This window comes from Protomyctophum bolini (assembly GCF_963924005.1).
Source record: "Protomyctophum bolini genome assembly, chromosome: 20".
NCBI classification, from domain to species: Eukaryota; Metazoa; Chordata; class Actinopteri; order Myctophiformes; family Myctophidae; genus Protomyctophum; species Protomyctophum bolini.
This window is the reverse complement of record NC_137881.1, coordinates 1,198,727-1,212,213: the sequence shown is the minus strand read 5'-3', so window position 1 is coordinate 1,212,213 and position 13,487 is coordinate 1,198,727. Positions and strand designations below refer to the sequence as shown.

At 44.4% G+C, this 13,487-nt stretch overlaps 1 protein-coding gene across 4 annotated transcripts in view; it reads right to left on the bottom strand.

Annotated features, from left to right (window-relative positions):
* adipor1a (adiponectin receptor 1a) overlaps positions 1 to 12,208 on the bottom strand; it is a 35,131-nt gene extending 22,923 nt beyond the window's left edge. For 2 of the 4 annotated variants that reach the window (XM_080792107.1, XM_080792110.1), the window contains exons 1-2: positions 12,097 to 12,208; positions 5,553 to 5,618 (exon numbers count right to left, since the gene is read on the bottom strand). The gene's annotated coding sequence lies outside the window, so the exon portion shown is untranslated. The other 2 variants (XM_080792108.1, XM_080792109.1) reach the window with 2 other exon arrangements.
* Between the last annotated feature and the right edge of the window lie 1,279 nt (positions 12,209 to 13,487).

Below are 13,487 nucleotides of genomic sequence, written 5' to 3'. Positions count from 1 at the left end.
GTTAAAGGATAACTTTAGTTTTTTTTTTCTACCACGGTTCATGTTTTAGGTTGTTATTAAAGAAAGTAAAAGATGAGTGTTAATTTTTTTTCCATTTGCTGCTTTCTTTCGTTTTAGGGATTTTAGCTGTTTACAAAATATTATGGCGATTATTTACTACAGTCCTAATAAACCCCAGGAAATTACATCTGGCCACAAATAAATCACAGGATCTACTGAATGTGAAGGTAGCCTACTGGGGGGGGGGAAGCCACACTGTGTGTCATAGGATCTACTGAATGTGAAGGTAGCCTACTGGGGGGAAGCCACACTGTGTGTCACAGGATCTACTGAATGTGAAGGTAGCCTACTGGGGGGAAACCACACTGTGGGTCATAGGATCTACTACTGAATGTGAAGGTAGCCTACTGGGGGGGAGCCACACTGTCATAGGATCTACTGAATGTGAAGGTAGCCTACTGGGGGGGAGCCACACTGTGTGTCACAGGATCTACTGAATGTGAAGGAGGCCTACTGGGGGGGAGCCACACTGTGTGTCACAGGATCTACTGAATGTGAAGGTAGCCTACTGGGGGGAAACCACACTGTGTGTCATAGGATCTACTGAATGTGAAGGTAGCCTACTGGGGGGAAACCACACTGTGTGTCACAGGATCTACTGAATGTGAAGGTAGCCTACTGGGGGGAAACCACACTGTGTGTCACAGGATCTACTGAATGTGAAGGTAGCCTACTGGGGGGAAACCACACTGTGTGTCACAGGATCTACTGAATGTGAAGGTAGCCTACTGGGGGAAACCACACTGTGTGTCACAGGATCTACTGAATGTGAAGGTAGCCTACTGGGGGGAAGCCACACTGTGTCATAGGATCTACTGAATGTGAAGGTAGCCTACTGGGGGGAAACCACACTGTGTGTCACAGGATCTACTGAATGTGAAGGTAGCCTACTGGGGGGAAACCACACTGTGTGTCACAGGATCTACTGAATGTGAAGGTAGCCTACTGGGGGAAACCACACTGTGTGTCACAGGATCTACTGAATGTGAAGGTAGCCTACTGGGGGGAAACCACACTGTGTGTCACAGGATCTACTGAATGTGAAGGTAGCCTACTGGGGGAAACCACACTGTGTGTCACAGGATCTACTGAATGTGAAGGTAGCCTACTGGGGGAAACCACACTGTGTGTCACAGGATCTACTGAATGTGAAGGTAGCCTACTGGGGGAAACCACACTGTGTGTCACAGGATCTACTGAATGTGAAGGTAGCCTACTGGGGGAAACCACACTGTGTGTCACAGGATCTACTGAATGTGAAGGTAGCCTACTGGGGGAAACCACACTGTGTGTCACAGGATCTACTGAATGTGAAGGTAGCCTACTGGGGGGAAACCACACTGTGTGTCATAGGATCTACTGAATGTGAAGGTAGCCTACTGGGGGAAACCACACTGTGTGTCACAGGATCTACTGAATGTGAAGGTAGCCTACTGGGGGGAAACCACACTGTGTGTCACAGGATCTACTGAATGTGAAGGTAGCCTACTGGGGGAAACCACACTGTGTGTCACAGGATCTACTGAATGTGAAGGTAGCCTACTGGGGGGAAACCACACTGTGTGTCACAGGATCTACTGAATGTGAAGGTAGCCTACTGGGGGAAACCACACTGTGTGTCACAGGATCTACTGAATGTGAAGGTAGCCTACTGGGGGAAACCACACTGTGTGTCACAGGATCTACTGAATGTGAAGGTAGCCTACTGGGGGAAACCACACTGTGTGTCACAGGATCTACTGAATGTGAAGGTAGCCTACTGGGGGGAAACCACACTGTGTGTCACAGGATCTACTGAATGTGAAGGTAGCCTACTGGGGGAAACCACACTGTGTGTCACAGGATCTACTGAATGTGAAGGTAGCCTACTGGGGGAAACCACACTGTGTGTCACAGGATCTACTGAATGTGAAGGTAGCCTACTGGGGGGAAACCACACTGTGTGTCACAGGATCTACTGAATGTGAAGGTAGCCTACTGGGGGAAACCACACCGTGTGTCACAGGATCTACTGAATGTGAAGGTAGCCTACTGGGGGGAAGCCACACTGTAACAATCGCCCTTTACTTATTCAAGGCAACTATCACTTAAGGAAAAATTAAGCAGGATCGTAGGGTTATATTCAGAACTTTTTATATAGAGATAGCCAGCCATAGCCACTGGCCGAATCAACAGCAGACAATACACTTCACTAGTGACACTTCTCCCTGTCTCTTTCTCTATTAAATACAATATACAGGTAAACAAACTTACACCCACAAACAATAATTATTTCCCTAACCCCCCCAAAGTCAGCAAAGAATAATGTCCGCGTCCGTCGTTCCCCTCAAAAGAGGCGCGCGCACGCAGGTGTGCAACTGTCCCAAACTTCCAACGCAACGAAAAGTTCCTCTGCTCAAAAAGGGTCCAATGGAAACATGAAAACGCTCGGGGTACCCCTATATTTATAATCCTCAATGAACAACTTTGGAACGGTCTCACCGGTAGCAGTAGCCCTGTTAGCCTCCGAACACCGGCAGGTAATCCTCAGTTCCAACGCCGATCCCCGACGGCAGCGACATACGAGATGCCCAATCCGCTGGGCCCGACTGTTCCTTATAGTTACTGTGGCTGCAGATACGCTCGCTTAAACATTAAATAGCTGTCTTAATGCAAACGCTATCTGGCGCCTGGAGCTCCTCTCCTCCTCTATGCAGGCCTGCACTCTGTTTGTTGTGAGATCTCCCCTTCCCGTGTGTCACTTCCTCTACTAGTAACCTTGGGTGGTGACAATCAACCAGTCACTGACAGCTGTCACTCACCCCTGTACCTGACCCGTTACCTTTCACACATGACTAGAAGATAATAATATTTAAACACTCAGCATCACATGTTACATTTCTTTACATAAATAATAACATGCATAGGTAAAATAAAGCAGAAAAACATTGAAATGTGCTTCGTCACAACACTGTGTCATAGGATCTACTGAATGTGAAGGTAGCCTACTGGGGGGAAGCCACACTGTGTGTCACAGGATCTACTGAATGTGAAGGTAGCCTACTGGGGGGGAGCCACACTGTGTGTCACAGGATCTACTGAATGTGAAGGTAGCCTACTGGGGGGAAGCCACACTGTGTGTCACAGGATCTACTGAATGTGAAGGTAGCCTACTGGGGGGAAACCACACTGTGTCATAGGATCTACTGAATGTGAAGGTAGCCTACTGGGGGGAAGCCACACTGTGTGTCATAGGATCTACTGAATGTGAAGGTAGCCTACTGGGGGGGAGCCACACTGTGTGTCACAGGATCTACTGAATGTGAAGGTAGCCTACTGGGGGGAAGCCACACTGTGTGTCACAGGATCTACTGAATGTGAAGGTAGCCTACTGGGGGGAAGCCACACTGTGTGTCACAGGATCTACTGAATGTGAAGGTAGCCTACTGGGGGGAAACCACACTGTGTGTCACAGGATCTACTGAATGTGAAGGTAGCCTACTGGGGGGAAACCACACTGTGTGTCACAGGATCTACTGAATGTGAAGGTAGCCTACTGGGGGAAACCACACTGTGTCATAGGATCTACTGAATGTGAAGGTAGCCTACTGGGGGGAAGCCACACTGTGTGTCACAGGATCTACTGAATGTGAAGATTGGGGGGGGGGGGGGGGGGGGGCACACTGTGTGTCAAAGGCTCAATATGTCAGTTTGACACATTCAGTAGATCCTGTGATCTTCTGTGGCCAGATGACATTTCCTGGGGTTTATTAGGACTATAGTAAATAATTAAAAAATAAATCGCTATAAAATACATATTTAGCCCCATGCTTGAATTCCCCCCCCCCCCTCCTCTGTCAAAAACAGCTAAAATCCCTAAAACGAAAGAAAGCAGCAAATGAAAAAATAAATAACACTCATCTTTCAGTTTCTCTTAATAACATCCTAAAACATGAACCTTGGTTAAAAAAACCAAAGTTGTCCTTTAAAAACGTTCGCTCTGAAAGAATATATATATTCAAAGATTTGCGCCACATTTTCATGATTAAAAAAAAATAGCAGACCTACAAGCTCGCAGCGCGGCACTCGGTGGCGCGCTACGAGCTTGTAGATCTGCTATTTTTCAATAGCTAAAGCATAACATGATGCTTGAAACACCAAAAGGGGTTCCCGTTCAGAATTACTGTTTTAGGAGGTTGGTAATCAATCCCAGGTGTTTGACTGTGAGACAAAAAGGCTATTTTTGCTTAATTTATTTATACCAAAGTGACAAATGGAACAAATTGTTTTTGCATATTAGGGACTTTGAGGCTACAGTGTGATAATTCAATATAACATTCATATTAGGGACTTTGAGGCTACAGTGTGATAATTCAATATAACATTCTGTCTCCCTGACTTTGCTGCTGTTCTAGTATTCAGACATTCAGATGTCTCACCTAGACAGTAGACACAGGCAAAGGTTTTCTAAAAGAAAATTAAATTGTTTAGGGATGAGTGAGATATATCCCTGAATGTCATCAAATGGTGGTTCCGTGGCTCAAAATAAAATGCAGAACAAACTAGAACTGCACTCTGTCGAGTGCATACTTGCTTGCTGCACACTAGTAGGCATATTATGCTATTTTTGAAAAAAACGAAGAACGACTGACACAGAAACATAGCTTCTTCAGAAAACTGTCAGGATGTAGAAGAACATTTATAGAATCTGATCTCAGGTCAGAATGGGTTGAGCATTTCAAATGCATTATTTCGTTACGTAATTAACAACAATCAATTACGTGTTGTTGTAATTGATACGGATGATTGACGGCTTTCCATCAGACGTATATGTCGATCAGGGTGGAGTAACACATTTAGGCCGGACGTCAAAACAAAAAAGAAAAAAAAAGTTCGCTCTGAAAGAATATATACCTTTTGTGCCGCATTTGTACGATTTAGGAAAAAAATAGCAGACCTACAAGCTCATAGCGCGCTATGAGCTTGTAGATCTGCTATTTTTCAATAGCTAAAGCATACCAGAATGCTTGAAACATTGGGTTCACGCCCAAAATGTGTTAAAGGAAATGCCTCTATGTATATTCTTTATCTATTGTGTTGTTCTGTACTGTGATATGGATTCCCCTGAGTCTGCAATAAAGAATCAATCAATCATATATGTAAATGTGTAAGTTGATTAGCGGTGTACTGTGGTTACTTTGCACCCCGTTTGATGTGTATGTATCGTAGCAGCATAATGACGTCAGGGTATAACTGGTATAACGATAGCTCTCAATGATGACGTTAGAAATATGTGGATTAAAAGGACCCAATGCCAGGGTGTAATTGGAAAAGGGTTGAAAACCTGCAACCCGACTACGGATAAGATGGATGGATGGATGAACAAATCATTTATGCGAGTACCTGAAGACCTTCCTCACAGTACTGCCTCTGTGTTAAGAGAACCTGTGCTCACCTGAAGACCTTCCTCACAGTACTGCCTCTGTGTTCTGCTAAAGAGAACCTGTGCTCACCTGAAGACCTTCCTCACAGTACTGCCTCTGTGTTCTGCTGAATCGTTGTGGTCCTTTTGGCCTGGTCTGGGGTCGTCCACCCGTCCAGCAGCAGAGCGGAGAAGCACAGGAGATCAACGGTTTAGTTAGTTGGTCATAAATGATCGTTATTAAAATGTATACCACCAAAGTGTGACCAGCACTCTTAAAGAATATATATTCAAAGATTTGCACTACATTTTCCCGGTTTTTCAAAAATAGCAGATCTACAAGCTCGTAAATCTGCTATTTTATTTTATAACATAATGTCTAAAACACCAAAAGGGGTTAACCCAATAAGACCGAGGAACACATTCCACAAATGGTTTCGAAATGCAGACAGGTTTTTTCCTGATAAACCTCATGTTTCTATATCAGTGGTTCTCACAGGGTTAAAACCTCATGTTTCTATATCAGTGGTTCTCACAGGGTTAAACCTCATGTTTCTATATCAGTGGTGCTCACAGGGTTAAAACCTCATGTTTCTATATCAGTGGTTCTCACAGGGTTAAAACCTCATGTTTCTATATCAGTGGTGCTCACAGGGTTAAAACCTCATGTTTCTATATCAGTGGTTCTCACAGGGTTAAAACCTCATGTTTCTATATCAGTGGTTCTCACAGGGTAAAACCTCATGTTTCTATATCAGTGGTTCTCACAGGGTTAAACCTCATGTTTCTATATCAGTGGTTCTCACAGGGTTAAAACCTCATGTTTCTATATCAGTGGTTCTCACAGGGTTAAACCTCATGTTTCTATATCAGTGGTTCTCACAGGGTTAAACCCTATGTTTCTATGTCAGTGGTGCTCACAGGGTTAAACCTCATGTTTCTATATCAGTGGTTCTCACAGGGTTAAAACCTCATGTTTCTATATCAGTGGTTCTCACAGGGTTAAACCTCATGTTTCTATATCAGTGGTTCTCACAGGGTTAAAACCTCATGTTTCTATATCAGTGGTTCTCACAGGGTTAAAACCTCATGTTTCTATATCAGTGGTTCTCACAGGGTTAAACCTCATGTTTCTATATCAGTGGTTCTCAAACTATTTCACGTCAAGGACCCCAAAAAAATGTTCTGTAATTGGCCGCCATCTCAAAATATGTTGTTCCAGTGACCTTCCAGAAGCAAAGATATGAGTTAAAAACCGTTCGCTCTGAAATAATATATATATATATTCAAAGATTTGCACCACATTTGCACGATTCTTCAAAAACAGCAGACCTACAAGCTCGTAGCGCGGCACTGCAACAGCTACATTTAAAACAATGGTTAAATGCTACGAGGCGACACTGCATCCCTCAGGGCTAAATGTGTTAACCCATTCTGACCTGAGATCAGATTCATACGAGGTTTCCACTGGACACACACTGGTCTGATTAACCCATTCTGACCTGAGATCAGATTCATACGAGGTTTCCACTGGACACACACACTGGGTCTGATTAACCCATTCTGACCTGAGATCAGATTCATACGAGGTTTCCACTGGACACACACTGGTCTGATTAACCCATTCTGACCTGAGATCAGATTTTAAAAATGTCAGTCGTTCCTTAGATTTTTCAAAAACAGCAGACCTACAAGCTCGTAGCGCGCCACTCGGTGGCGCGCTATGAGCTTGTAGATCTGCTATTTTTCAATAGCTAAAGCATAACATGATGCTGACACCAAAAGGGGTTCCCGGTCAGAATGTGTTAAATGACAGGCCGACAGTGACAGACCTACCATCACAAAGTCAATGTGCTCTGACTCACTTTCTCTGACCCTAGTTATTGCCCTCACTGTGATTACCATGATTTTATGACCATAATAATATCGGTCCACCATCGTACAGTAGCTACCGGTCCAGGAACAATCAGAACCGACTCTCAGAGTGACCCACGGGCTCACAGACAGAACAACTCCAGTATGTCGTATAACCCAGAGCCATAGAGGAAGACAGCGTTATGACATTGAGGGGTCAGAAAAGTGAGCACTCGAGCCTGGATGCAGAGGGACAGACAGGCTGTCCATGCAGCCTGGATGCAGAGAGGGACAGACAGGCTGTCCATGCAGCCTGGATGCAGAGGGACAGACAGGCTGTCCATGCAGCCTGGATGCAGAGGGACAGACAGGCTGTCCAGTGTCCATGCAGCCTGGATGCAGAGGGACAGACAGGCTGTCCATGCAGCCTGGATGCAGAGGGACAGACAGGCTGTCCATGCAGCCTGGATGCAGAGGGACAGACAGGCTGTCCCTGCAGCCTGGATGCAGAGGGACAGACAGGCTGTCCATGCAGCCTGGATGCAGAGGGACAGACAGGCTGTCCATGCAGCCTGGATGCAGAGGGACAGACAGGCTGTCCCTGCAGCCTGGATGGAGAGGGACAGACAGGCTGTCCATGCAGCCTGGATGCAGAGGGACAGACAGGCTGTCCCTGCAGCCTGGATGCAGAGGGACAGACAGGCTGTCCATGCAGCCTGGATGCAGAGGGACAGACAGGCTGTCCCTGCAGCCTGGATGGAGAGGGACAGACAGGCTGTCCATGCAGCCTGGATGCAGAGGGACAGACAGGCTGTCCCTGCAGCCTGGATGCAGAGGGACAGACAGGCTGTCCAGTGTCCATGCAGCCTGAATGGAGAGAGGGACAGACAGGCTGTCCCTGCAGCCTGGATGCAGAGGGACAGACAGGCTGTCCATGCAGCCTGAATGGAGAGAGGGACAGACAGGCTGTCCCTGCAGCCTGGATGCAGAGGGACAGACAGGCTGTCCAGTGTCCATGCAGCCTGGATGCAGAGGGACAGACAGGCTGTCCATGCAGCCTAGATGGAGAGGGACAAGCTGGAGTTGGACATACATTGTTTTCAACGAGGGTGGCGCAAATATCAGCTATTTGTGACAACTAAGGTCTCTGTAATGTTTATGTTGTGCTATTAGTACTAAAAAACAAACCAATTTAAAATAAAGGGATTTAAAGATCATTAAAGATAAAGCTGGGCTTGTTGCCTGCCAAGTCCAGTGCATTCTGCCAACTTCCCCAGGAAGTGAACAGAGTTGTGGTAACTCTGTCTTGCTCAATATGGCTCAGGGGGCAGTACTTAGTTTAGAGACAGTACTTAGTTTAGAGACAGAACTTAGTTTAGAGACAGTACTTGGTTTAGAGACAGTACTTAGTTTAGAGACAGTACTTGGTTTAGAGACAGTACTTGGTTTAGAGACCACAGTACTTGGTTTAGAGACAGTACTTAGTTTAGAGACAGTACTTGGTTTAGAGACAGTACTTAGTTTAGAGACAGTACTTAGTTTAGAGACAGTACTTGGTTTAGAGACAGTACTTGGTTTAGAGACAGTACTTGGTTTAGAGACAGTACTTAGTTTAGAGACAGTACTTGGTTTAGAGACAGTACTTAGTTTAGAGACAGTACTTGGTTTAGAGACAGTACTTAGTTTAGAGACAGTACTTGGTTTAGAGACAGTACTTGGTTTAGAGACAGTACTTAGTTTAGAGACAGTACTTAGTTTAGAGACAGTACTTAGTTTAGAGACAGTACTTGGTTTAGAGACAGTACTTAGTTTAGAGACAGTACTTAGTTTAGAGACAGTACTTAGTTTAGAGACAGTACTTAGTTTAGAGACAGTACTTAGTTTAGAGACAGTACTTGGTTTAGAGACAGTACTTGGTTTAGAGACAGTACTTGGTTTAGACTAGTCATTGGTTAGAGTTAGACCAGTCATTAATTAGTCCTACAAGTTGTAGGACTACAAGTTGTAGGACTAGTGACTGGTCTGCACCCAAAGGGCTCTGGTTGTAATAAATAAACCAGATCATTTCACACAATCATTACAAAAAAACAACCAGTATGGGACAATAATGTGAACTTAGCTGTTAACCCATTCTGACCTGAGATCAGATTCATACGAGGTTTCCACTGGACACACACTGGGTCTGATTAACCCATTCTGACCTGAGATCAGATTCTAAAAATGTCAGTCCTTAAAAATAGCAGACCTACAAGCTCGTAGCGCGCCACTCGGTGGCGCGCTGTGAGCTTGTAGATCTGCTATTTTTCAATAGCTAAAGCATAACATGATGCACCAAAATGGTTAAGGGTTTTACTTTTGGACCACAAGGCCACTTATAATGTTTTTATATACAGGTTTAATGATTGTTTTGGACCACAAGGCCATTTAGATTTGTTTGTTTTAAAAACGCCATTGACAAATAATGAAGGGAACATTTACGTCATCTTGTCCCCCCTAAACACAGACATTAAACGCCATTAACAATAAAGAGAAGTTAATGTTTGTTTTGACACCGTTTGTTTTACATCACCATTACATCACCTGATCATAGCATGACAAGACTCTTTTCACGTGTGTTTTAAAAAAACATTTTAACAACAAATTTTCTCTGCCACAACGTATTTTCAGAAGAGGGGAGGAGGGGGGGAGGGAGAGAGAGAGAGAGAGAGAGAGAGAGAGAGAGAGAGAGAGAGAGAGAGCGAGAGAGAGCTAATGATGCACATCAAAACAGACAGACAGACAGACAGACAGACAGACAGACCGACAGACCGACAGACCGACAGACCGACAGACAGACAGACAGCAGCTGTGTCCAAAGTGCGGCCAGCGGGCCAAAATGCGGCCCTGGGGTGAATTGTAAACGGCCCATAAGCTCCATAACTGAATTGTATTATGAAATATGAACGGCCCGCCCAACAGTATGGGACGTTTTGACAATAAGGTATTTAACCAATAAGGAAGACCTTAACAGGAGCCCTCGTACAAGGTTTATATGACTATGCATGCACCTCCTGGTACCACAGCACCTCAAATGCCCTTAAAACTAGGCTCCAGACATCCCAAAACAAACTGGTCAGGCTCCTACTTGGCCTCACCCCCCGAACCCACCTCACCCCTGCCCACTTTGACAGGCTGGGATGGCTTAGGGTCGACGACAGAGTACAGCATCTTGCAATGGGTCTGGTCCACAAGATTCGATACAACCACCAAGATACCCATGTACCTGTCTAAATACTTCCTTAATGTAACACCCACAACACCAGAGGGAGTGCAACGAAATAAACAGGGGACTAAATTATTTTCCTATGCCACCAAAATGTGGAACGCCCTACCAACAGTCATTGAGACATGTGAATCCCTTGACTCCTTCAAAACCGCTCTCAAAGGGCACCTACGGACGGCTGCAATTCGAAACTGGCCCCCGTAAAATCTGTTTCTTTTCCCTTTTTGCTTCCTTTATGAGGAGTTCCTGTTCTTTGACTATTATGGAAGTGTCTATTTGTACGTCTCTAAATGTTTTGATGAATTGAACATGGTGGACCCTGTTGTAAACAAGTGTAATGCTTAATTGTATTGAGTTTGTGCTTGAAATGTACTGTAATTCTGCAAACTGTTAATAAATCAATCAACCAAAAGGCAGTGTTCCTTGTATTATTGTTTTCTACCTTGCTCATCTGGTTTCATTTGGTAATGTACATTACAATAATAATAATGTACATTACAATAATAGACCATTGATATTAAACATTGATGATGTTGATGATAGTTAAATTAAGTTTGGACACCCCTGGTCCACACACACACACACACACACACACACCTTTGACTGATGGAAAACAAAACAACATAATTCAGTGAAAGACGATATGTGGAGACAGACAGACACACACACACACACGTCTCTCACACACACACACACACACGTCTCTCACACACACACACACACACACACACACACACACACCTCTAACACACGCACACACGCGTCTCTCACACACGCACGCACGCAGCTAGCTAGACATTGATATGACAGCCACATTACCGTATATATATATGACATATGAAGATAAAAACAGACCCAGCTAAATGATGGAGAGTTCCGGTAACCAAATGGACCCTGATAGATCCTGGTCGTACGGGGTCCATTTGGTTTCATGTGACGCTCTCAAAGAGTTACATCATTGCTGCATTTAGTTAAGTCTACAGAATTAGAGAATGTAGAAGTCTTCCTGTTATCTCTGCTATTGGTACCGAAACCTTTAGTTTTGGGTCAGAGAGGCTAAATGTCATCATGGTGGTCCGTGGCTCACAGGATGAACACATAATGGACCTTACTAAATGAAAAGGGGTTTTAAACCCACAGTTCTGAGACATGATATGGAGATAAAAAACCAGTTATTTGAGCCTCCAGTGAAGCAGAGAAAACAGACCAGACTATGATGCTAAGCTACATGCTAACGCTATGCTAACACAGAGAAAACAGACCAGACTCTGATGCTAAGCTACATGCTAACGCTATGCTAACACAGAGAAAACAGACCAGGCTCTGATGCTAAGCTACATGCTAACGCTGTGCTAACACAGAGAGAAGCTAAGCTAACCGCCGTCAACAGCAACACAACAGAGGCTAAAAACAACCACACGCTAATATATATGAGCTGTTATATTAGTTAGTACTGTTAAATAACGTCCGTGTTGCTTCAGTAGCTGCTTTATATTCGTCCAGAGTGTTAGTTAGTTACCTGATAAGGTTGGTCTCTCAGGTAGACGAAATTAACACAGCAGCAACAATATAATGGACTGAAATACGAGCTGCTGCTATCCCGGAAATGTACTGATGGTGATGCTGAGGGAGAGAGACACCGGGAATGACTGGAGAGAGAGAGAGAGAGAGAGAGAGAGAGAGAGAGAGAGGGAGGGAGAGAGAGAGAGAGAGAGAGAGAGACTGACTGACTGAGGGAGAGAGACACTGCAATGAGTGGAGAGAAAGAGAGAGAGACTGACTGAGAAAGAGAGAGACTGAGAGAGAACAACACATTTCGTTGCAACCCATTTTTCTACAGTCTATTCAAAAATAAAAGTGTGTTTGATGATTTCTATAATTTCTTGTATTGTACTTTGTGTGTGTGTGTGTGTGTGTGTGTGTGTACTTTGTGTGTGTGTACTTTGTGTGTGTGTGTGTGTGTGTGTGTGTACTGTGTGTGTGTGTGTGTGTGTGTGTGTGTGTGTGTGTGTGTGTGTGTGTACTTTGTGTGTGTGTGTACTTTGTGTGTGTGTGTGTGTGTACTTTGTGTGTGTGTGTGTGTGTGTGTGTGTGTGTGTGTGTGTGTACTTTGTGTGTACTTTGTGTGTGTGTACTTTGTGTGTGTACTTTGTGTGGGAACCGGTTCAGTTCTTTTCCACCGGTCGGTTCCCAGTGGGAACCCGGTTCAGTTCTTTTTGGTCTTTCTAGTCCATGTAACTGCCGGTGTCAGTTGGTTCAAGTAATGTCTTTACTTTAACCCCGACCTCCCAGTCTCAGGGCGGCCACTCTAACCACAAGGCCACTGAGCTTTATATTGGTTACAGTGCCTGCCTTTGCTGTGTCCTGTGCCAAGTATTATCCCAAGATTGTTATGAAGTTCAAGGTGGCATTCGATTCAACCTTAGCCCCTCAGTATAGCGGAGTGAGGTACAGACTTACCTTTTGATTTGTTTGTTTGGGTTTCTTTCATGATTTACGTTGGGTTTAGTTGCATTTTGTTTATTTTCTTTGTTTGTGGTGCCTTTGCGTCATGTTCTGCTTGGTTGTTCATTGAATCACTGATTAGGATCAACTATAAATTAAGTATTTTTATTGTTGACTTGTACAAAAGTGATTAACCCAAATGCACTGATTTTATTGAAAGCTATGAAATGTTCTATATGACTCTTAAGTGTTTATTCTGTTTTATAGTTTTCACGGTGTACCAGTGACCCGTTGAGACCATCCACTTCTCATTATTTCACAACTCGAGGGGCGCTTACAGTCCATGAGCCAGTGGACAATCTGTCCACTGGGAAAACCCAGATTCGGCACAAACAAGGGACTGAATCAATTCGCTCCTATGCCACCAAATGTGGAACTTGTGTCATTAAGACATGCAAATCCCTT